At 33.3% G+C, this 27,047-nt stretch overlaps 1 pseudogene; it reads left to right on the forward strand.

Moving 5' to 3' along the window:
• LOC139854708 (uncharacterized) overlaps nt 1-27,047 on the forward strand; it is a 180,974-nt pseudogene that overhangs the window by 115,890 nt on the left and 38,037 nt on the right.

Genomic DNA, 27,047 nt, shown 5'->3' on the forward strand with positions numbered 1-27,047 from the left:
AATCCTTTTTTTTTTATATATTAGCGTTGCGCTTCCGGCGTTTATGTTAGATCCCCGGCAGCGGCGCCAAAAATACTTGATGTTATGCGAGGTGTATATAAAATAGTTATTAATTTTCGCAGAAAACACTATTAAATACGATACAATTTTACACAAGATATTTATTTATTTATAGAATGGATATACTTAAACCTTGCTACAACACTTATAGGCAGTGTACCTAATCGTAAAGTAGTGTAGTTTTTAGTAAGTCCGGTTCGTTCCACAGGGAAATCTTTAAACAAAGCTCAACGCTATATTAGTTTACTTTTATAAAAATACAAATATATATATATAAGTAATATTATTATTATAAAGGGGGGTTTTTACCGTTTAATAACCGGTTTGTCGATTTTAAAACTTTAGTCGCAGTTAAAACCTAATGTAAAATATTAAATAAATAAAAGTCTTAATTTAAAGCGTAAAGTAAATAACGATAATGAAATTGCGAATAATAAAAGTGCGATAAAATAAAATTGCGATAATTAAAAAGTACGATAATTAAAAGTGCGATTAAATAACAATAAATAAAAGTGCGATAATTAGAAGTGCAATTAAATATAAAATAAAGGAAATTAAATATGAAATAAAAGAATTATGCTTATTTAAACTTCCGTAATCATGATGTTTGACGTGTTGATTTTAGGTTTATGCCCATGGGTTAATTGTCCTTTGTCCTGGATTATTTAATATGTCCGTCTGGTTTTTGTCCATAACAGTCCATCAGTCATAAATATAAAGTGCGAGTGTCCTCGTCAAATTATTATTATACCCGAAGTTAAATATTCCAACTAATTGGGGATTCGAATTGTAACAAGGTTTTAATACTTTGTTTAATGAATACACCAGGTTATCGACTGCGTGTAAACCAAGGTTTTACTACTTTGTTAACAATTACACCAATTACCCTTAAATGTAATTTCACCCCTGTTTTAATTATTCTAGTGGCTATTAATCCATTCCCGTGTCCGGTTAAATGAACGATTATTCGTACATATAAATACCCCACCCATCGTGTCCGATCGAGTGTATATGGTAATTTATAGGGACGCCCAATTGTAAATCTTTATATTAACATTAACAAACTATCATTTAGTTAAACAAATATAAAGCCCATTAATAGCCCATACTCTAATTTCCACAAGTGTCGTTCTTTTGTCCAAACCCCAATTATGGTACAAAGCCCAATTACCCAATTTTAGTAATTAGCCCAACATCATGATTACTTTGTTTTAAATAAGCATAATAATAACTTAGCTACGAGACATTAATGTAAAAAGGTTGAACATAACTTACAATGATTAAAAATAGCGTAGCGTTACACGGACAGAATTTCGACTTACACCCTTACAACATTCGCTAACATACCCTTATTATTAGAATTAAAATTAAAATTAAAATATAAATTATATATATATATATATAAATTTTACGTATGATAAGAGAAGAAAAAGATATGAATTGTGATCAGAATTCGGTTGGCTTTATAGGGAATTTCGATTTTTGGGGCTCCGCGACTCGCGGTGAATTTTGCCTTCAAACTCCGCGAGTCGCGGAGGTTACTTTTACAGCTCAGAGGAGTTTGGCTCTTTGTTTACCGACGGTTTATAATATATATATATAATATATATATAATTAATATAATTAATTATATATTATATTATATTTATATACATAGTTAACTTGTAATTTTTAGTCCGTTGCGTCGAGCGTTAAGAGTTGACTCTGGTCCCGGTTCCGGATTTTCGAACGTCCTTGCGTACAATTTAATATCTTATACTTTGCGTTTTGAATCTTGTACTCTTGTAATTTCGAGACGTTTCTTATCAATAATTGGAACCTTTTTGATTGTCTTTTGTTCTTTTGAGCTTTTTGGTCGTTTGCGTCTTCAATTCGTCGAATCTGTCTTTTGTCTTCACCTTTTATTATTTAAACGAATATCACTTGTAAATAGAACAATTGCAACTAAAAGCTTGTCTTTCTTGAGGAATAATGCTATGAAATATATGTTCGTTTTTAGCATTATCAAATATTCCCACACTTGAGCGTTGCTTGTCCTCAAGCAATATTGTCTTGAAATACTAGAATCACTTCTTTATTCATCACACTTTGTACATCAGTGATTTCTATACGGCGGTATAAACAATGGTAGTAACGATATGGTTTACAGTCCCACATGACTATAAAAAATTAGATCCATTAAGGAAATTGGATCTTTATGAAAACATTTGATCTTTTGAAAATTAAATCTAGTTTTTACCCTAGATAAGTTTTCCGGAATAACCCTTTACCGGTGTTTGCAAAATATTTTTGTGGGTTTGGTGGGTTTCAGATTTGAAAATTTTAGTTCAAAACTTGCGGTTTTGTGTCACCCACTTGCTAACCTTGTATTAGGAAAGCAACACGTCCAGTTTACTTGTTCCGTATATTACCTTTCGGCAAACTACCGTCCGGTTGTAAAGGAAAGCGTTGAACAAGCAACTGTTAAGGCAATGTCCCCTGACATGCTTTTAATTATGGTCTATAACGTGTCGGACGCAATTACTATCCTTGGTAGGAGCAATAGTAAAGCTCACCCTTATAATTTTTCGGTCTGGCACAAGGTCCTGTCTTTGACCACTATGCAACCACCGTTCTTACGGTTGACACCCGATTTAGTTCAGGTGACCTAATGAATTTCAGGTGAATTCCTAGGATTTTACGTTCAATGGTAATGAACGTATTGAAAATAGGGTTTTCAGAAAACAAATCGGTTTATAATTTTGATCAAAATATTTTCTCGTTCAAGCTCGAGTTTAGATATCATTGAATTCCATGAGTTTGAATTCTCAATCTTTAAGGTCAATCTCTAGGATTGAGTAATATCAGTCTTAAAAGCTGATTTTTAATCTTTAAGGAGATTATCCTTTCTGGGGATCTGATTCATTAGTCTTATCAAGCTAATTTGCACGGTGCCCCCCCATTGTACGAGATAAATCCTTCTCATGGTTAGGATAAATCTGACCACATGGCGACCCTGTTTAATGCTGAGGTCCGTGGATTTCCTGCTGATTTTAGTGATGACTTTTCTAGATTTTTCGTCAACCTACAGCTGGTCTGGACGACAACTTCATGACCTAAATCAAGAAGCGCGTGTCTTTTTCGGAAGACTTTACTTCCTTTTAATGATGGAATTGATTCATCGTGTAGATCCATCTCTTCTTTTCTTTCATCGGGTAAAAACAGTTTAGTTTAGTCCAAAGCAAAAGTATTTTCAGTTATTTGTTACAGATATATGTGACATATGTTTAAAATAACTTGGTAAATTTTCTCACACTTGGCTTTTATTTTCCTTTTTATCGTCCTCTATTCCATTTTAAATGAATTTTAACATTTTAGTTTGTTTCTCAATTTATGTCCTTTCCGAGGTAACAATAATTTCGGTGTTAAAACCTAGTTTTATCGTTCATAAATATGTATAAACATGATTTGAATTCATTTAATTGAAAAATTTTACTAGAATTGGGTAGTCAGTATATAAGACTAGGGCTGTTCTTTATTATCAGAGAGCACTAGATTCTAATACAACTACTGCTTTACTAGTATTTTTAATGGTAACCAAGTGTTTAAGATAAAAATTTTAAAATCCGAAAGAATTTAACCCCTTCCCACACTTAAGATCTTGCAATGCCCTCATTTGCAAGAAATCAGTAACAATTTAAATTATTGAGGGTGATTTGTGTGAAAATGATTAAATTTTTACCAAAGTTTCCAAATATATTGGCGTTTGTTTGCTGAATGATAAATGGTGCACATCATTTGTTCATTCCGTCTTGTTGTTATTTCACATATATTTTGCATCTTGTCGTCAAAATTAGTTGCTTTTGCTGAACTTAATGCCAGTCTTTGAAAATGCGTTGTTTTACCCTGCTGTGTACATAAGATAAACTGCAAACATATATACATATTTTTGAAGTTTGGTATATTACCCCACATTCAAAAATTATTAAAATCTAAGAATAAAAGTTAGACAATTATAAAAATGATTACAATATTAACAAAAGTATTAAACGTATCAATAATTACAAATTACAAAATAAAAAAAATAATAAGTAAACTAAGGATGATATTGGTACCAATAGGGGTTCCAGGCATAACCATAGGTGCTATAGAATGCTTCGGCAGGGTCATACGTAGGATACGGTGGCTGCATCTCTATAGACCAAGGAGGGAAGATGGGTTTCGGTGTAGGAATATAGTTTCTACCTATATGTTGGCAATGAGCTATGATCTGGTTCTGATGAACTTGCCAATCTTCAAATGCTCTCTGTCTAGCATTTTCGTATTCCTGAGAAGCTATAAACCTATGCATTTCTTGCATCTCATTCCCCCCTCCTACATTACCTTGTTGTTGGTTTCTCTCCACCTGTGGATGTCTACCATGGTATCGTACTGCGGCGTTATTTCGCCTCTTCAAAACTTTCGCACCATGGTATACATTTAAACCTATAGTATCGCGGGGTTCCGGCTCTTCTAGTAATAATCCCCCCCGACTTATATCCACACCGAGATATTCACCAATCAAAGTAATAAAAATACCACCTCCTATTATGCTATGTGGTCGCATCCCCCGAACCATAGCTGATAAATAATAACCCACACAATATGGTATACTTACAGCGCTTTGTGGGTCTCGAATACACATATGGTAAAACAAATCCTGTTCATTTACTTTTTCTTTGTTCTTACCCCTTTGTGTAATCGAATTAGCTAAAAACCTATGTATCACTCTTAATTCGGCTCTATCTATATCCAAATAAGAGTAATTTCCCCCTTTGAAACGGTGATGGCTTGTCATTTGACTCCACACACCGTGTGTATCAAAATTCTCATCTATCTTTCTACCGTTTAGTATCAATCCTCTACAATCGGCAGACGCTAACTCCTCAGGCATATATATACGTAAAGCCTGAGCCATGTCCAGTAAAGACATGTGGCGCATCGAACCGCCTAACAAAAATCTAATAAAAGAACGATCGGTTAAACTAGCTACCCGATCATTCAACTCTATACTACATAACAATTCTTCACACCATACTTTATATACAGGTCTACGTATGGTGAATAAACATACCCAGTCATTAAAAGAAGAATTACCATACCTCTGTACAAGTAATTCCCTAATTGGCCCGGCCAATTCTACAGCTTCTAAGGGTCCCCATTCTATGACCCTCGGTACCTCAACAACCTTGGAATGAAGAGTATGCAAACCCCGTTGATATTTTGGATAATCTATCCAAAGTCTGTCAAATCTCAGGTTCGGGTGCAACTCTTCCAAATGCATATCGGAAAAGGTCATGACTGGATGAGGTATATCCTGTTTGTAGTAGTTATCCACCTCCTGTTGTTCCAAATTCTCAGCAGGAGCATTGCGGGCTTGGGATGAAGATTCACCCCTTTCATTCTGCAAAACACATCAAACACAATTTTTGTGCATCCAAATATGCATTAGTGTCAGCAAAATCATCAATCAAAATAATTACAATGACATTATCAATTTATATCAAACTTAAGCTCATTTTCACATTTTTATCAAATCTACACTTTTTCAAATAAGCAGATACGAAAATGTTCGCCAAGTTCATAAACATTCAACTCAAATAACATGTCAAAATAATCATTACTAGCAATTAAACAAGTCTCAAATGGCATTATCTTTCAAAAATCAAGTTCATGAATTTTAGACTTGAAAAAGTCCACTTTAATTCTCAAAATCATGTTTAGGCTCAAAGTTTGGATCATTTAACTACCTAAACATGTTACACTACTTAATTTAGTAACAATTCATGACAAAAATCGGCCATAACCTGTTTATATCAAAAAGCCCTAAATTTGCTCAAGAACACAAACCCTAGATTATTCAAAATTTGAAGTTTAAGGCTTCTAATCATGTTAAACAGCATCAATCTAGGTTATACAAGCATAATACATAAACAATTTAAGCATAATTACACTAAAAAGCATCAAAATCAAATTGGGAAAAAAATAGCTCAAGAACACCAAATTTCGGATTAAATGGTGTTTAGGTGTAGAAATTTACCGTTTTTCTTGAGTAATTCTTAGATAGCATCCTTCTTAACATGATTTTAGCAAAAGATTTGGTGATTAACGGTTAAAAATTGTGATTTTGGGGGTTTTTTTTCGTGTTTTTGCGGAGTGTTTTTCGCAGGTTTTTATTGTTTTGGGGTTGGGACTGATCTGTTCCAGCTCTTTATTTTTTTCTGATTTTTCATCCCTCCGCGAGTCGCGGCGAAATGCACTTAAAACTCCGCGACTCGTGGAGTTTGTTTTTTTTTTTTTTTTTATAATCATTAACTTTTGAAACAATTAAGTACTTAATTTTAAAATTTTGTTTCCCTTATTATTTAGGACGAGGTCGTTTCGGATCGATGTCCTAGTCCGTCCTTCGACAAAATTTTAAAATTTGTCTGTTTGTAGCGATTGTTTTAAAAGCTAAGATTTTTGGGTTTTTTCAATGTTTTTGGCATACTTTAATTCAATAAGATTAAAAATAATGATAATAAAAGTTCTCGTCCCTCCCTTGGGTAAAGCAATTTCGGTTCAAAGACCTAGTCTTCAACTTACGACGAATTTTAAAAATCATATTCTTAACTTAATGAGATAAAGTAAGTTTTTGTTTTTAAATTCACACAACTTAAATATGAAATTCAAAATTAATATTAAAAATTCACACCAAACTTAAAATTTGAAATGCATAAAATTAAAAATTTATATTTTAAAAATTAAAAATTCACACCAAACTTAATTTAAAAATTTATAAATTCATATCAAACTTATATTAATTTTTCAAATATTTACAATTTTAAATATATTGTTTTTACAAAGTTTACAATATTAATTTAAGATTTAAATATTAATTTTAAAAAAAACATGGTAAAAATAAATTTAAAAATCTTTTTGTCTTTTTATCCCACTTTAATCAATCAAATATTATCAAAAATATGCGCCCCTCTTTTCGGTAAAGTTATTTCGGTTCCAAGACCTAATTTAACTCATGACGAATTTTTGAAATATTTTGGGTTGATTGATTAAAGATATTTATACCTTAAGAATAAACGTTAAATTTCGCAGTGATGTAATAAATTTTTGAATGATATCAATAATTTCGGTCGCCAAACCTAATTTTATTCAATACCAATTTAATACTTTTTAGCGAACAAATTAGCGTTTATTATCAAAAGGTTAAAAATAAAAATAAAAATAAAAACTGTACAGACATACCTGTGAAATAGATTTCTTAGTTATATGATCTATCCCATTCATAAGATAGTCGGTTTAATTGATTTTCCATGGCTACATAGGCGTAACCTCGAGCATTCAGTGTCTTTTCTTCTAAACATATGAACGGTCCGTCTCTGCATAAAGTAACAAATTCGGTATTTGAATAGGTTTGATTATTTGAACATTTACCTCCATGTGACCATTTTCCGCATTTGTGACATCTTTCTAGGTGTCGTGCTCTTCTTTTCGCTGCGGATTTTGATTTTCCTTTACCAAATTGTAACTTATTATCTTCGCATCTGGATTCTTTTCTAACTCCGTCCATTCTTTCTCTGATTACTGATACTATTTCACTCGGTAGTATGTCATTATTTCTTTTAGTGATCAAAGCGTGTAGCATTAGACCATGGTTTAGTTCACAGGCAGTCTTCATTTTGTAAAAACCTAAAAAAAATAAAAATTCAGAATGGGGGGAGAAGACTAGTTCTTTAGGGTCTGCTAGGGAAAGACCATACGTGTTCCATTTTCGAGAACTACACGAAAACAGACAATCTAACTCTAACAGAAATACATATTATCCTTTAAAGACTTGATTCTCCCCATACTTAGTTAGCTGTGGTGTTGAAATTGTGATTAACTTTAAATTCAATCCCATTTGAATTTATCAATTATATCGTTCCGTATGGGAAAACTCTTTTGACTATGAATGGTCCAGACCATCTTGATTTCAATTTTCCAGGAAATAACTTGAATCGTGAATTGAAAAGAAGAACTCTGTCTCCTTCTTTAAATTCTTTTGAACTTCTGATTCTTTTATCATGCCATTTCTTCGTTCTTTCTTTATAGATTAACGAATTTTCGTATGCTTCATGTCTTAATTCTTCTAATTCGTTTAGTTGACTTAATCGTAGACGTCCGGCTTCATGTAAATCAAGATTACATGTCTTCAAAGCCTAAAATGCTTTGTGTTCAATTTCTACTGGAAGATGACATGCTTTTCCATAAACAAGTCTAAAAGGTGTGGTTCCAATTGGAGTTTTGTAGGCTGTTCTAAAAGCCCAGAGTGCATCCTCCAATTTAATGGACCATTCCTTCGGATTTGATCCTACGGTTTTCTCTAGAATACGTTTTAAAGCTCGGTTGGTATTTTCAACTTGTCCACTTGTTTGTGGATGATATGCGGTGGAGATTTTATGAGTTACTCCATATCTTTTAAGAACTTTCTCAAGTTGATTATTACAGAAATGAGTACCCCGATCACTTATTAAAGCTTTCGGTGTTCCAAACCTTGCAAAAAGACGTTTTAAAAAGTTGACTACAACTCGTGCATCGTTAGTTGGGAGAGCTTGTGCTTCCGCCCATTTAGATACATAATCAATGGCTACGAGTATATATAGATTATTATGAGATTTTGGAAATGGACCCATAAAGTCAATACCCCAAATGTCAAATACTTCACATACTTGGATGACATTTTGTGGCATTTCATCACGTTGACTTATTTTTCCGGCCCTTTGACAAGCATCACAGGATTTGCAAAGAAGGTGTGCATCTTTGTAAATTGTAGGCCAATAGAATCCAGCTTCATAAACTTTTCTTGCTGTTAGTTGAGGCCCATAATGCCCTCCTGTTGGTCCTGTGTGACAATGGTTTAAAATTTTACTAGCTTCATCTCCAAATACACATCGGCGTATTATTCCATCGGGACAACTTTTAAACAGATGTGGATCTTCCCAGAAATAGTGTTTTATATCACTGAAGAATTTCTTTCGTCTTTGGTACGATAATCCTTTTTCAAGGAATCCACAAACTAAGTAGTTTGCATAGTCTGCAAACCATGGGATTTCTTTATAATCTATCTTCAATAGATATTCATCAGGAAAGTTGTCTTGTATGGCCGATTCATTTAGAACTTCTAATTCGGGATTTTCAAGACGAGAAAGATGATCAGCGGCGAGATTTTCTGCTCCTCTTTTATCTCGGATTTCAATATCAAACTCTTGTAAGAGTAAGATCCAACGGATTAATCTTGGTTTAGCATCTTGTTTTGAAAATAGGTATCTAAGAGCAGAATGGTCGGTATAGACCACCGTTTTTGCTAGAACGAGATATGATCGAAATTTGTCAAAAGCAAAGACAATAGCAAGGAGTTCTTTTTCAGTAGTTGTATAGTTTGTTTGTGCTCCTTGTAACGTCTTACTAGCATAATATATAGGTTGAAATCGTTTTTCAATCCTTTGTCCTAAAACGGCTCCCATTGCAAAATCACTTGCATCGCACATTGCATCGAACATTGCAAAATCACTTGAACTAATGTGCGATGCAAGTGATTTTGCAATGGGAGCCGTTTTAGGACAAAGGATTGAAAAATGATTTCAACCTATATATTATGCTAGTAAGACATTACAAGGAGCACAAACGAACTATACAACTACTGAAAAAGAACTCCTTGCTATTGTCTTTGCTTTTGACAAATTTCGATCATATCTCGTTCTAGCAAAAACGGTGGTCTATACCGACCATTCTGCTCTTAGATACCTATTTTCAAAACAAGATGCTAAACCAAGATTAATCCGTTGGATCTTACTCTTACAAGAGTTTGATATTGAAATCCGAGATAAAAGAGGAGCAGAAAATCTCGCCGCTGATCATCTTTCTCGTCTTGAAAATCCCGAATTAGAAGTTCTAAATGAATCGGCCATACAAGACAACTTTCCTGATGAATATCTATTGAAGATAGATTATAAAGAAATCCCATGGTTTGCAGACTATGCAAACTACTTAGTTTGTGGATTCCTTGAAAAAGGATTATCGTACCAAAGACGAAAGAAATTCTTCAGTGATATAAAACACTATTTCTGGGAAGATCCACATCTGTTTAAAAGTTGTCCCGATGGAATAATACGCCGATGTGTATTTGGAGATGAAGCTAGTAAAATTTTAAACCATTGTCACACAGGACCAACAGGAGGGCATTATGGGCCTCAACTAACAGCAAGAGAAGTTTATGAAGCTGGATTCTATTGGCCTACAATTTACAAAGACGCACACCTTCTTTGCAAATCCTGTGATGCATGTCAAAGGGCCGGAAAAATAAGTCAACGTGATGAAATGCCACAAAATGTCATCCAAGTATGTGAAGTATTTGACATTTGGGGTATTGACTTTATGGGTCCATTTCCAAAATCTCATAATAATCTATATATACTCGTAGCCATTGATTATGTATCTAAATGGGCGGAAGCACAAGCTCTCCCAACTAACGATGCACGAGTTGTAGTCAACTTTTTAAAACATCTTTTTGCAAGGTTTGGAACACCGAAAGCTTTAATAAGTGATCGGGGTACTCATTTCTGTAATAATCAACTTGAGAAAGTTCTTAAAAGATATGGAGTAACTCATAAAATCTCCACCGCATATCATCCACAAACAAGTGGACAAGTTGAAAATACCAACCGAGCTTTAAAACGTATTCTAGAGAAAACCGTAGGATCAAATCCGAAGGAATGGTCCATTAAATTGGAGGATGCACTCTGGACTTTTAGAACAGCCTACAAAACTCCAATTGGAACCACACCTTTTAGACTTGTTTATGGAAAAGCATGTCATCTTCCAGTAGAAATTGAACACAAAGCATTTTGGGCTTTGAAGACATGTAATCTTGATTTACATGAAGCCGGATGTCTACGATTAAGTCAACTAAACGAATTAGAAGAATTAAGACATGAAGCATAGGAAAATTCGTTAATCTATAAAGAAAGAACGAAGAAATGGCATGATAAAAGAATCAGAAGTTCAAAAGAATTTAAAGAAGGAGACAGAGTTCTTCTTTTCAATTCACGATTCAAGTTATTTCCTGGAAAATTGAAATCAAGATGGTCTGGACCATTCATAGTCAAAAGAGTTTTCCCATACGGAACGATAGAATTGATAAATTCAAATGGGATTGAATTTAAAGTTAATGGTCACAGAGTTAAACATTACATACATGGTCCGATGGAAGTCGACAACGAAGTTAATCACAATTTCAACACCACAGCTAACTAAGTATGGGGAGAATCAAGTCTTTAAAGGATAATATGTATTTCTGTTAGAGTTAGATTGTCTATTTTCGTGTAGTTCTCGAAAATGGAACACGTATGGTCTTTCCCTAGCAGACCCTAAAGAACTAGTCTTCTCCCCCCATTCTGAATTTTTATTTTTTTTAGGTTTTTACAAAATGAAGACTGCCTGTGAACTAAACCATGGTCTAATGCTACACGCTTTGATCACTAAAAGAAATAATGACATACTACCGAGTGAAATAGTATCAGTAATCAGAGAAAGAATGGACGGAGTTAGAAAAGAATCCAGATGCGAAGATAATAAGTTACAATTTGGTAAAGGAAAATCAAAATCCGCAGCGAAAAGAAGAGCACGACACCTAGAAAGATGTCACAAATGCGGAAAATGGTCACATGGAGGTAAATGTTCAAATAATCAAACCTATTCAAATACCGAATTTGTTACTTTATGCAGAGATGGACCGTTCATATGTTTAGAAGAAAAGACACTGAATGCTCGAGGTTACGCCTATGTAGCCATGGAAAACCAATTAAACCGACTATCTTATGAATGGGATAGATCATATAACTAAGAAATCTATTTCACAGGTATGTCTGTACAGTTTTTATTTTTATTTTTATTTTTAACCTTTTGATAATAAACGCTAATTTGTTCGCTAAAAAGTATTAAATTGGTACTGAATAAAATTAGGTTTGGCGACCGAAATTATTGATATCATTCAAAAATTTATTACATCACTGCGAAATTTAACGTTTATTCTTAAGGTATAAATATCTTTAAACAATCAACCCAAAATATTTCAAAAATTCGTCATGAGTTAAATTAGGTCTTGGAACCGAAATTACTTTACCGAAAAGAGGGGCGCATATTTTTGATAATATTTGATTGATTAAAGTGGGATAAAAAGACAAAAAGATTTTTAATTTTATTTTTACCATATTTTTAAAATTAATATTTAAATCTTAAATTAATATTGTAAACTTTGTAAAAACAATATATTTAAAATTGTAAATATTTGAAAAATTAATATAAGTTTGATATGAATTTATAAATTTTTAAATTAAGTTTGGTGTGAATTTTGAATTTTTAAAATATAAATTTTTAATTTTATGCATTTTAAATTTTAAGTTTGGTGTGAATTTTTAATAATAATTTTGAATTTTATATTTAAGTTGTGTGAATTTAAAAACAAAAATTTACTTTATCTCATTAAGTTAAAAATATGATTTTTAAAATTCGTCGTAAGTTGAAGACTAGGTCTTTGAACCGAAATTGCTTTACCCGAGGGAGGGACGAGAACTTTTATTATCATTATTTTTAATCTTATTGATTTAAAGTATGCCAAAAACATTAAAAAACTCAAAAATCTTAGCTTTTAAAACAATCGCTACAAAAAGACAAATTTTAAAATTTTGTCGAGAGACGGACTAGGACATCGATCCGAAACGACCTCGTCCTAAATAACAAGGGAAACAAAATTTTAAAATTAATTACTTAATTGTTTTAATAAGTTAATGATTATAAAAAAATATATATATATACCAAACTCCGCGAGTCGCGGAGTTTGGAGGGTTAATCCCCGCGACTCGCGGAGAGACCGGATTACAGAAAAAAAAATAAGAGCTGCAACAGCTCAGTTTCACACTCCACAAACTCAAAAACAGCTGCGAAATACTGCCGAAAAACCACCCAAAAACACCCCAAAAATCCCAATTTTTAACCGTTAATCACCAAATTTTTTGCTAAAATCATGTTGAGAAGGATGCTATCTAAGAATTACTCAAGAAAAACGGTAAATTTCTACACCTAAACACCATTTAATTCGAAATTTGATGTTCTTGAGCAATTTTTTCCCCAATTTGATTTTGATGCTATTTAGTGTAATTAGGCTTAAATTGTTTATGTATTATGCTTGTATAACCTAGATTGATGCTGTTTAACATGATTAGAAGCCTTAAACTTCAAATTTTGAATAATCTAGGGTTTGTGTTCTTGAGCAATTTGGGGCTTTTTGATATAAACAGGTTATGGCCGATTTTTGTCATGAATTGTTGCTAAATTGAGTAGTGTAACATGTCTAGGTAGTTAAATGATCCAAACTTTGAGCCTAAACATGATTTTGAGAATTAAAGTGGACTTTTTCAAGTCTAAAATTCATGAACTTGATTTTTGAAAGATAATGCCATTTGAGACTTGTTTAATTGCTAGTAATGATTATTTTGACATGTTATTTGAGTTGAATGCTTATGAACTTGGCGAACATTTTCGTATATGCTTATTTGAAAAAGTGTAGATTTGATAAAAATGTGAAAATGAGCTTAAGTTTGATATAAATTGATAATGTCATTGTAATTATTTTGATTGATGATTTTGCTGACACTAATGCATATTTGGATGCACAAAAATTGTGTTTGATGTGTTTTGCAGAATGAAAGGGGTGAATCTTCATCCCAAGCCCGCAATGCTCCTGCTGAGAATTTGGAACAACAGGAGGTGGATAACTACTACAAGCAGGATATACCTCATCCAGTCATGACCTTTTCCGATATGCACTTGGAAGAGTTGCACCCGAACCTGAGATTTGACAGACTTTGGATAGATTATCCAAAATATCAAAGGGGTTTGCATACTCTTCATTCTAAGGTTGTTGAGGTACCGAGGGTCATAGAATGGGGACCCTTAGAAGCTGTAGAATTGGCCGGGCCAATTAGGAAATTACTTGTACAGAGGTATGGTAATTCTTCTTTTAATGACTGGGTACATTTATTCACCATACGTAGACCTGTATATAAAGTATGGTGTGAAGAATTGTTATGTAGTATAGAGTTGAATGATCGGGTAGCTAGTTTATCCGATCGTTCTTTTATTAGATTTTTGTTAGGCGGTTCGATGCGCCACATGTCTTTACTGGACATGGCTCAGGCTTTACGTATATATACGCCTGAGGAGTTAGCGTCTGCCGATTGTAGAGGATTGATACTAAACGGTAGAAAGATATATGAAAATTTTGATACACACGGTGTGTGGAGTCAAATGACAAGCCATCACCGTTTCAAAGGGGGAAATTACTCTTATTTGGATATAGATAGAGCCGAATTAAGAGTGATACATAGGTTTTTAGCTAATTCGATTACACAAAGGGGTAAGAACAAAGAAAAAGTAAATGAACAAGATTTGTTTTACCATATGTGTATTCGAGACCCACAAAGCGCTGTAAGTATACCATATTGTGTGGGTTATTATTTATCAGCTATGGTTCGGGGGATGCGACCACATAGCATAATAGGAGGTGATATTTTTATTACTTTGATTGGTGAATATCTCGGTGTGGATATAAGTCGGGGGGGATTATTACTAGAAGAGCCGGAACCCCGCGATACTATAGGTTTAAATGTATACCATGGTGCGAAAGTTTTGAAGAGGCGAAATAACGCCGCAGTACGATACCATGGTAGACATCCACAGGTGGAGAGAAACCAGCAGCAAGGTAATGTAGGAGGGGGGAATGAGATGCAAGAAATGCATAGGTTTATAGCTTCTCAGGAATACGAAAATGCTAGACAGAGAGCATTTGAAGATTGGCAAGTTCATCAGAACCAAATCATAGCTCATTGCCAACATATAGGTAGAAACTATATTCCTACACTGAAACCCATCTTCCCTCCTTGGTCTATAGAGATGCAGCCACCATATCCTACGTATGACCCTGCCGAAGCATTCTATAGCACTTATGGTTATGCCTGGAACCCCTATTGGTACCAATATCATCCTTAGTTTACTTATTATTATTTTTTTTATTTTGTAATTTGTAATTATTGATACGTTTAATACTTTTGTTAATATTGTAATCATTTTTATAATTATCTAACTTTTATTCTTAGATTTTAATAATTTTTGAACGTGGGGTAATATACCAAACTTCAAAAATATGTATATATGTTTGCAGTTTATCTTATGTACACAACAGGGTAAAACAACGCATTTTCAAGGACTGGCATTAAGTTCAGCAAAAGCAACTAATTTTGACGACAAGATGCAAAATATATGTGAAATAACAACAAGACGGAATGAACAAATGATGTGCACCATTTATCATTCAGCAAACAAACGCCAATATATTTGGAAACTTTGGTAAAATTTAATCATTTTCACACAAATCACCCTCAATAATTTAAATTGTTACTGATTTCTTGCAAATGAGGGCATTGCAAGATCTTAAGTGTGGGAAGGGGTTAAATTCTTTCGGATTTTAAAATTTTTTACTTTATACACTTGGTTACCATTAAAAATACTAGTAAAGCAGTAGTTGTATTAGAATCTAGTGCTCTCTGATAAAAAAGAACAGCCCTAGTCTTATATACTGACTACCCAATTCTAGTAAAATTTTTCAAAATTTTCAATTAAATGAATTCAAAATCATGTTTATACATATTTATGAACGATAAAACAAGGTTTTAACACCGAAATTATTGTTACCTCGGAAAGGACATAAATTAAGAAACAAACTAAAATGTCAAAATTCATTTAAAATGGAATAGAGGACGATAAAAAGAAAAATAAAAAGCCAAGTGTGGGAAAATTTACCAAGTTATTTTAAACATATGTCACATATATCTGTAACAAATAACTGAAAATACTTTTGCTTTGGACTAAACTAAACTGTTTTACCCGATGAAAGAAAAGAAGAGATGGATCTACACGATGAATCAATTCCATCATTAAAAGGAAGTAAAGTCTTCCGAAAAAGACACGCGCTTCTTGATTTAGGTCATGAAGTTGTCGTCCAGACCAGCTGTAGGTTGACGAAAAATCTAGAAAAGTCATCACTAAAATCAGCAGGAAATCCACGGACCTCAGCATTAAACAGGGTCGCCAAGTGGTCAGATTTATCCTAACCATGAGAAGGATTTATCTCGTACAATGGGGGGGGGAACCATGCAAATTAGCTGGATAAGACTAATGAATCAGATCCCCAGAAAGGATAATCTCCTTAAAGATTAAAAATCAGCTTTTAAGACTGATATTACTCAATCCTAGAGATTGACCTTAAAGATTGAGAATTACAAACTCATGGAATTTGATGATATCTAAACTCGAGCTTAAACGAGAAAATATTTTGATCAAAATTACAAACCGATTTGTTTTCTGAAAACCCTATTTTCAATGCGTTCATTACCATTGAACGTAAAATCCTAGGAATTCACCTGGAATTCATTAGGTCACCTGAACTAAATCGGGTGTCAACCGTAAGAACGGTGGTTGCATAGTGGTCAAAGACAGGACCTTGTGCCATACCGAAAAATTATGAGGGTGAGCTTTACTATTGCTCCTACCAAGGATAGTAATTGCGTCCGACACGTTACAGACCATAATTAAAAGCATGTCAGGGGACATTGCCTTAACAGTTGCTTGTTCAACTCTTTCCTTTACAACCGGACGGTAGTTTACCGAAAGGTAATATACGGGACAAGTAAACTGGACGTGTTGCTTTCCAAATACAAGGTTAGCAAGTGGGTGACACAAAACCATAAGTTTTGAGCTAAAATTTTCAAATCTGAAACCCACCAAACCCACAAAAATATTTGGCAAACACCGGTAAAGGGTTATCCCGGAAAACTTCTCTAGGGTAAAAACTAGATTTCAAAAGATCAAATGTTTTCATAAAGATCCAATTTCCTTAATGGATCTAAATTTTTATAGTCATGTGGGACTGTAAACCATATCGTTACTACCATTGTTTATACCGCCGTATAGAAATCACTGATGTACAAAGTGTGAAGAATAAAGAAGTGATTCTAGTATTTCAAGACAATATTGCTTGAGGACAAGCAACGCTCAAGTGTGGGAATATTTGATAATGCTAAAAACGAACATATATTTCATAGCATTATTCCTCAAGAAAGACAAGCTTTTAGTTGCAATTGTTCTATTTACAAGTGATATTCGTTTAAATAATAAAAGGTGAAGACAAAAGACAGATTCGACGAATTGAAGACGCAAACGACCAAAAAGCTCAAAAGTACAAAAGACAATCAAAAAGGTTCCAATTATTGATAAGAAACGTCTCGAAATTACAAGAGTACAAGATTCAAAACGCAAAGTACAAGATATTAAATTGTACACAAGGACGTTCGAAAATCCGGAACCGGGACTAGAGTCAACTCTTAACGCTCGACGCAACGGACTAAAAATTACAAGTTAACTATGTATATAAATATAATATAATATATAATTAATTATATTAATTATATATATATTATATATATATTATAAACCGTCGGTAAACAAAGAGCCAAACTCCTCTGAGCTGTAAAAGTAACCTCCGCGACTCGCGGAGTTTGAAGGCAAAATTCACCGCGAGTCGCGGAGCCCCAAAAATCGAAAATCCCTATAAAGCCAACCGAATTCTGATCGCAAAATATATTCTATTTCTCTCTTCTCTCATATATATGATATATATATATATATATATATATATATATATATATAATTTATATTTTAATTTTAATTTTAATTATAATTCTAATAATAAGGGTATGTTAGCGAATATTGTAAGGGTGTAAGTCGAAATTCTGTCCGTGTAACGCTACGCTATTTTTAATCATTGTAAGTTATGTTCAACCTTTTTATATTAATGTCTCGTAGCTAAGTTATTATTATGCTTATTTAAAACGAAGTAATCATGATGTTGGGCTAATTACTAAAATTGGGTAATTGGGCTTTGTACCATAATTGGGGTTTGGACAAAAGAACGACACTTGTGAAAATTAGACTATGGGCTATTAATGAGCTTTATATTTGTTTAACTAAATGATAGTTTGTTAATGTTAATATAAAGATTTACAATTGGGCGTCCCTATAAATTACCATATACACTCAATTGGACACGATGGGCGGGATATTTATATGTACGAATAATCGTTCATTTAACCGGACACGGGAATGGATTAATAGCCACTAGAATAATTAAAACAGGGGTGAAATTACATTCAAGGGTAATTGGTGTAATTGTTAACAAAGTAGTAAAACCTTGGTTTACACACAGTCGATAACCTGGTGTATTCATTAAACAAAGTATTAAAACCTTGTTACAATTCGAATCCCCAATTAGTTGGAATATTTAACTTCGGGTATAATAATAATTTGACGAGGACACTCGCACTTTATATTTATGACTGATGGACTGTTATGGACAAAAACCAGACGGACATATTGAATAATCCAGGACAAAGGACAATTAACCCATGGGCATAAAACTAAAATCAACACGTCAAACATCATGATTACGGAAGTTTAAATAAGCATAATTCTTTTATTTCATATTTAATTTCCTTTATTTTATATTTAATTACACTTCTAATTATCGCACTTTTATTTATTGTTATTTAATCGCACTTTTAATTATCGTACTTTTTAATTATCGCAAGTTTATTTTATCGCACTTTTATTATTCGCAATTTCATTATCGTTATTTACTTTACGCTTTAAATTAAGTCTTTTATTTATTTAATATTTTACATTAGGTTTTAACTGCGACTAAAGTTTTAAAATCGACAAACCGGTCATTAAACGGTAAAAAAACCCCCCTTTATAATAATAATATTACTTATATATATGTTTGTATTTTTATAAAAGTAAACTAATATAGCGTTACGCTTTGTTTAAAGATTTCCCTGTGGAACGAACCGGACTTACTAAAAACTACACTACTGTACGATTAGGTACACTGCCTATAAGTGTTGTAGCAAGGTTTAAGTATATCCATTCTATAAATAAATAAATATCTTGTGTAAAATTGTATCGTATTTAATAGTGTTTTCTGCTAAAATTAATAACTATTTTATATACACCTCGCATAACATCAAGTATTTTTGGCGCCGCTGCCGGGGACACTCTTAAACGCCGGAAGCGCAACGCTAATATAAAAAAAAAAGATTTTTAGTTAACTTTTATTAAAATTCGTTTTTGTAAAAATACGTTTTAATTATTCAAAAATATAAAAAGAAAAACAAAAATATAAGTATTTTTTAGTATTTTTTTTTAATATTTAAGTTTTATAAGTTTCTTTATCTTTATTTTAGTTTATAATAATATAAATTTTATTAAATATCTTTTATTTATAGAAAAAAACAGAAAACAAAAAAAAAAAAAAACGCGTAAAAAATTTCAAACTGCTCTAGATCTGAAATTCTGAACCCCGCGACTCGCGGGGTTTGAAGCATTAATTACCGCGACTCGCGGAGCTTCTCTGACACACGGACAGAAGCCCTAATTCAGCATTAATTACGGGTTTTAATTAATTATTATTATTATTTAACCCTAATTATTATTATTATTATTAATTTTATTTTTACTTTCACTTTTTATTTAATTTATGTATTTAGTATTAATTAGTTTTATTAAATTGTAAAATTAGTAGTTTTATTAAATAAAAAAAATATAAAAATAATATTTTTATAAAAATTGTACTTTTTACAACTTTTTATATATTTTTATATTTTGTCCCTTTTTAATCGTTGTAGCATAACTTTTGTATTTTTAGCTCATATTTAATTTTAAACTTAGTTTTTGCTATAGTTATTTTTACTTCTAGATTTTTAGGCTTTGCCGTAGAATTCCTTAAGTGCTTTTTCTTTAGACTAAGATTTAGGTGCTTTAGAATTTTGCGACGCCTTTTTAAGTTTTAGTTTCTTTTTAAATTATTTCCATTTGGGATTTAGTTTTTCCTGTAAGCTTTAATATTTTTAGACCTTTTACTATGTATCAATTATCATTCCAATTAGTAATTTCAATTTGCGATTATAATTTTAAGTTAGTTGTAGTAATAAGATTAGGTTAGTTAAGTATTTTTAAGTTTTTATAAGTTTCTTTTATTTTTCCGTCACCTTTTATTTTTCAACCATTTTTCTTTTTCGACCTTTTTCGACGAACTCTTTTTCTTTCTTATTTCTCGCTATTCTAGTTTTAGGACATAGATTTTTATTCTACTTCTTATCTAAATTTCTTAAAATTACGAAAATTTATTTTGAGTGGTTAAATTGATAGACATCAAAATTTTCTGGTTCGTAGTAATAGTTGGATTTGTACATGGACCGGGTTATTGGAGCCAAACAGTCCTCAATTATATTGAGACCAAACGAATCATGCCCCTCTGCTGCATCTTTTGGCTATTCGAAACGTGGGCAAAATCAGAAAAGTCTATTGATTGGATAACTTATTATAATTTTTCTTTCCTTTTAAAAACTAATAGGATATTCAGTGAATGCACCGAGCAAGACGTTCATCACCTTTTGTACGTTCACCACCTGTAACTAGATCAAGACATTTAGCAAATATAACCGCCGTTGATTTTTCTTTAGAATCGTCATCCAGTCGACCAAGTACTTCAGTTCAAATTTCCGATAATCCATTTTTTGAACCCGACCTCACAATTGAGAATCCGGAGAATATTCAGGAACAGTTTGTAGATCCTGAACCACTAAACTTTCCTCCGGAACTACCAATCATTCAAACAGAGATTGTTGAGGAACGAACCATTAAATCAGAATCATCTAGTGATACCGATTCAACAAATTCAATTATGGAGAATCTGGAACCTTTAAGTATGGAAGACCGAATGAGAGCTAAACGCACTGGCCAAGGTCACGCAATTACTCATCCAGACATTAATGCGCCAGATTATGAAATCAAAGGACAAATTCTACACATGGTGACTAATCAATGCCAATTTAGTGGTGCGCCGAAGGAAGATCCAAATGAACATCTACGTACCTTTAATAGGATCTGCACACTATTTAAAATTCGAGAAGTGGAGGATGAACAGATATATCTCATGTTATTTCCCTGGACTTTAAAGGGAGAAGCCAAAGATTGGTTAGAATCGTTACCTGAAGGGGCGATTGATACATGGGACGTTTTAGTTGACAAATTTCTTAAACAATTCTTTCCTGCATCTAAAGCCGTAAGACTTCAAGCAGAAATTGTTACGTTCACACAGAAACCAAATGAAACTCTATATGAGGCGTGGACAAGATATGGAAAGTTATTAAGAGGATGTCCGCAACATGGTTTAGACACCTGTCAAATAGTACAAATATTCTACCAAGGATGCGACATCACTACAAGGAAAGACATAGATATAGCAGCTGGTGGTTCTATTATGAAGAAAACCGAAACTGATGCTTACAAAATTATTGATAACACTGCTTCCCACTCACATGAGTGGCACCAAGAAAAAGATATCGTTAGATCATCTAAAGTAGCTAGAGCCGATTCTAGCCATGACTTAGATTCCATTTCCGCAAAGATAGATGCTGTGGAGAGACGAATGGAAAAGATGACTAAAGATATTCACTCAATACGAATTAGTTGTGAGCAGTGTGGAGGACCACATTTGACAAAAGATTGCCTCAGTATTGAATTAACAATGGAACAAAGAGAGAATATTTCATACATAAACCAAAGGCCTGGAAATAATTATCAGAATAATTATCAACCGCCAAGACCGATTTACAATCAAAACCAGAATTATAACCGAAATATTCCATACAACAACCAACAAGGTCCTAGCAATCAACAAGTATCCAATAATACTTACAATCAGCAAAGACCAAATTTTCAAAACAAACCACCACAACAAACCGATGATAAAAAACCAAATTTAGAAGATATGATGACGAAGCTAGTTGAAACTCAAACACAGTTTTTCACATCTCAAAAACAAACTAATGAACAAAATGCTCAAGCATTTAGAAATCAACAAGCTTCTATTCAAAATCTGGAACAAGAAGTAAGTAACCTAGCAAGATTAATAGGTGAAAGAAAACCGGGAAGTCTACCTAGTGATACAAATGCTAACCCCAGAAATGAAACAGCTAAAGCTATTACCACAAGAAGTGGTACAACACTTAAACCTCCTGAAATACCTGTAACTTCTGATGAAACTATTCCTACTCCACAAGAACCACAACCTGATCAAGATAAGGAAAAAGAACCGGTAGTTGAGAAGGTTAATGAAGATAACACAGTTAAGGATAAACCTTATGTTAAACCATACCAACCACCACTTCCTTACCCGAGTAAAATGAAGAAAGAAAAACTTGAAGCCGAGCAATCCAAATTCTTGGATATGTTTAAACAGATAAATGTAAATCTTCCTTTCATTGATGTGATTTCAGGAATGCCAAGATATGCTAAATTCTTGAAAGATCTAATCTCAAATAGAAAGAAAATGGAAGAACTCTCGGCTGTTACTATGAATGCTAATTATTCAGCAGTGCTGTTGAATAAGATACCAGAAAAATTATCTGATCCAGGAAGTTTCACAATTCCATGTTTTCTGGGTAGTCTTAGTTCAATAGAAGCATTGGCAGACTTAGGTGCTAGTATAAATCTAATGCCGTATTCACTATACGCTAAACTAGACCTTGGAGAATTGAAACTAACCAGAATAAGCATACAACTAGCCGATAGATCAATAAAATATCCTAGAGGGATAATGGAGAACATGCTAGTTAAAGTTAGTACTTTAGTATTTCCAGTAGATTTTGTTGTTTTGGACATGGAAGAAGATTCTCAAGTTCCTCTCATATTAGGAAGACCATTCTTAAACACGGCTAAAGCAATGATAGACGTGTTCGGTAAGAAACTGACCCTAAGTATAGAGGATGAGAGTGTTACCTTTTCAGTTGATAGAGCAATGCAACAACCACAATCTGCAGATGATACATGTTATTATATTCAAACTATAGATGCACATGCAGAATTATTAGAAGAATTTCCAGAATTACAAGGAACAAGAGAATGTTCTTTAGGAGAAGGTAATGAACCAATTGATGAAGCTGAAATGTTAGCTACACTTATAGCTAATGGATATGAACCAACAACAGAAGAAATTCAAATGCTAAAAGAAGAAGACAGATATCGATATAAATCATCGATAGAAGAACCTCCGAAATTAGAGTTAAAGCCACTTCCAAACCATTTGGAATACGCTTATTTACATGGTGAATCTGAATTACCTGTAATAATATCGTCTTCTCTTACTGAAAATGAAAAATCACAACTCATTTCTGTGTTGAAAGCTCATAAACCAGCCATTGCATGGAAGATTCATGATATTAAAGGAATAAGTCCTTCGTATTGCACACATAAAATCCTTATGGAAGAAGGTCATAAAACGTATGTGCAACGCCAACGAAGACTAAATCCTAATATGCAAGATGTAGTTAAGAAAGAGATTATTAAACTGCTAGATGCAGGTTTGATAAATCCAATTTCTGATAGTCCATGGGTAAGCCCAGTTCAATGCGTGCCTAAGAAGGGTGGCATGACTGTCATTACAAATGAGAAAAATGAGCTTATTCCTACTAGGACTGTAACAAGATGGCGTGTATGTATTGATTATAGAAAATTAAATGACGCCACCAGAAAAGATCACTTTCCCTTACCTTTCATAGATCAAATGTTGGAAAGATTAGCCGGAAATAGTTACTATTGTTTTCTAGATGGATTTTCCGGATATTTTCAAATTCCAATAGCACCCGAGGACCAAGAGAAAACCACATTCACGTGCCCTTATGGTACTTTTGCTTACAAACGCATGCCATTTGGACTTTGTAACGCCCCTGCAACCTTTCAAAGGTGTATGATGGCGATTTTTCACGACATGATAGAAGAATGCATGGAAGTATTCATGGATGACTTTTCAGTCTTCGGTGATACATTTAAATCATGTCTAGTTAATCTGGAACGAATGCTAATTAGATGCGAACAATAAAATCTAGTACTTAATTGGGAGAAATGCCATTTCATGGTTAAAGAAGGCATCGTTCTTGGACATAAAATTTCAAAAGAAGGAATTGAAGTGGATAGAGCTAAAGTAGATGTAATTGCTAAACTTCCACATCCCACAAATGTTAGAGGAGTTAGGAGTTTTCTAGGGCATGCCGGTTTTTACCGACGTTTCATAAAAGATTTTTCTAAAATTGCCACTCCTATGAATAAACTCCTAGAAAAGGATGCGCCATTCATCTTTTCAGATGAGTGTATCAAATCTTTTAATATTCTTAAAGAAAAACTCACTAATGCACCAATCATGATAACACCAAATTGGAATCTACTATTTGAACTAATGTGCGATGCAAGTGATTTTGCAATGGGAGCCGTTTTAGGACAAAGGATTGAAAAACGATTTCAACCTATATATTATGCTAGTAAGACATTACAAGGAGCACAAACGAACTATACAACTACTGAAAAAGAACTCCTTGCTATTGTCTTTGCTTTTGACAAATTTCGATCATATCTCGTTCTAGCAAAAACGGTGGTCTATACCGACCATTCTGCTCTTAGATACCTATTTTCAAAACAAGATGCTAAACCAAGATTAATCCGTTGGATCTTACTCTTACAAGAGTTTGATATTGAAATCCGAGATAAAAGAGGAGCAGAAAATCTCGCCGCTGATCATCTTTCTCGTCTTGAAAATCCCGAATTAGAAGTTCTAAATGAATCGGCCATACAAGACAACTTTCCTGATGAATATCTATTGAAGATAGATTATAAAGAAATCCCATGGTTTGCAGACTATGCAAACTACTTAGTTTGTGGATTCCTTGAAAAAGGATTATCGTACCAAAGACGAAAGAAATTCTTCAGTGATATAAAACACTATTTCTGGGAAGATCCACATCTGTTTAAAAGTTGTCCCAATGGAATAATACGCCGATGTGTATTTGGAGATGAAGCTAGGAAAATTTTAAACCATTGTCACACAGGACCAACAGGAGGGCATTATGGGCCTCAACTAACAGCAAGAAAAGTTTATGAAGCTGGATTCTATTGGCCTACAATTTACAAAGACGCACACCTTCTTTGCAAATCCTGTGATGCATGTCAAAGGGCCGAAAAAATAAGTCAACGTGATGAAATGCCACAAAATGTCATCCAAGTATGTGAAGTATTTGACATTTGGGGTATTGACTTTATGGGTCCATTTCCAAAATCTCATAATAATCTATATATACTCGTAGCCATTGATTATGTATCTAAATGGGCGGAAGCACAAGCTCTCCCAACTAACGATGCACGAGTTGTAGTCAACTTTTTAAAACGTCTTTTTGCAAGGTTTGGAACACCGAAAGCTTTAATAAGTGATCGGGGTACTCATTTCTGTAATAATCAACTTGAGAAAGTTCTTAAAAGATATGGAGTAACTCATAAAATCTCCACCGCATATCATCCACAAACAAGTGGACAAGTTGAAAATACCAACCGAGCTTTAAAACGTATTCTAGAGAAAATCGTAGGATCAAATCCGAAGGAATGGTCCATTAAATTGGAGGATGCACTCTGGGCTTTTAGAACAGCCTACAAAACTCCAATTGGAACCACACCTTTTAGACTTGTTTATGGAAAAGCATGTCATCTTCCAGTAGAAATTGAACACAAAGCATTTTGGGCTTTGAAAACATGTAATCTTGATTTACATGAAGCTGGACGTCTACGATTAAGTCAACTAAACGAATTAGAAGAATTAAGACATGAAGCATACGAAAATTCGTTAATCTATAAAGAAAGAACGAAGAAATGGCATGATAAAAGAATCAGAAGTTCAAAAGAATTTAAAGAAGGAGACAGAGTTCTTCTTTTCAATTCACGATTCAAGCTATTTCCTGGAAAATTGAAATCAAGATGGTCTGGACCATTCATAGTCAAAAGAGTTTTCCCATACGGAACGATAGAATTAATAAATTCAAATGGGATTGAATTTAAAGTTAATGGTCACAGAGTTAAACATTACATACATGGTCCGGTGGAAGTCGACAACGAAGTTAATCACAATTTCGACACCACAGTTAACTAAGTGTGGGGAGAATCAAGTCTTTAAAGGATAATATGTATTTCTGTTAGAGTTAGATTGTCTGTTTTCGTGTAGTTCTCGAAAATGGAACCCGAATGGTCTTTCCCTAGCAGACCCTAAAGAACTAGTCTTCTCCCCCATTCTGAATTTTTATTTTTTTTAGGTTTTTACGAAATGAAGACTGCCTGTGAACTAAACCATGGTCTAATGCTACACGCTTTGATCACTAAACGTAATAATAATATACTCCCGAGTGAAATAGTATCAGTAATCAGAGAAAGAATGGACGGAGTTAGAAAAGAATCCAGATGCGAAGATAATAAGTTACAATTTGGTAAAGGAAAATCAAAATCCGCAGCGAAAAGAAGAGCACGACACCTAGAAAGATGTCACAAATGCGGAAAATGGTCACATGGAGGTAAATGTTCAAATAATCAAACCTATTCAAATACCGAATTTGTTACTTTATGCAGAGACGGACCGTTCATATGTTTAGAAGAAAAGACACTGAATGCTCGAGGTTACGCCTATGTAGCCATGGAAAATCAATTAAACTGACTATCTTATGAATGGGATAGATCATATAACTAAGAAATCTATTTCACAGGTATGTCTGTACAGTTTTTATTTTTATTTTTATTTTTAACCTTTTGATAATAAACGCTAATTTGTTCGCTAAAAAGTATTAAATTGGTATTGAATAAAATTAGGTTTGGCGACTGAAATTATTGATATCATTCAAAAATTTATTACATCACTGCGAAATTTAACGTTTATTCTTAAGGTATAAATATCTTTA

This window comes from Rutidosis leptorrhynchoides, chromosome 6 (assembly GCF_046630445.1).
Source record: "Rutidosis leptorrhynchoides isolate AG116_Rl617_1_P2 chromosome 6, CSIRO_AGI_Rlap_v1, whole genome shotgun sequence".
Classification (NCBI taxonomy): Eukaryota; Viridiplantae; Streptophyta; class Magnoliopsida; order Asterales; family Asteraceae; genus Rutidosis; species Rutidosis leptorrhynchoides.